Below are 344 nucleotides of genomic sequence, written 5' to 3'. Positions count from 1 at the left end.
AAAAAAAAAAAAAGACTCCTTAGGATTTTCTATGCACACAATCATTTGTCTACAAATGAAGACTGTTTTACTCCTTCCTTTCCAATTCAGGGATCTTTGTTTCTGTGTCTTGGATTAGTGCACTAGGTAGGATCTCTAGGACAATGCTGAATACAAGTGGGAAAAGCAGACATTTGTCTTATTTCTCACATTATAAGGAAAGCACGCAGGCTTTTATCATTAACTGATCTTCTTTATCAAAATAGGAAGTTCCTTTCTATTCCTAGCTTATGGAGAATTTTTATCACAAATTACTGTTGAATTTTCTCAAATACTTTCTCTGCATCTATTGAGATGGTTATACA

Source organism: Ailuropoda melanoleuca, chromosome 5 (genome assembly GCF_002007445.2).
Source record: "Ailuropoda melanoleuca isolate Jingjing chromosome 5, ASM200744v2, whole genome shotgun sequence".
Lineage (NCBI taxonomy): Eukaryota > Metazoa > Chordata > Mammalia > Carnivora > Ursidae > Ailuropoda > Ailuropoda melanoleuca.
This window is presented reverse-complemented; position numbering follows the sequence as displayed.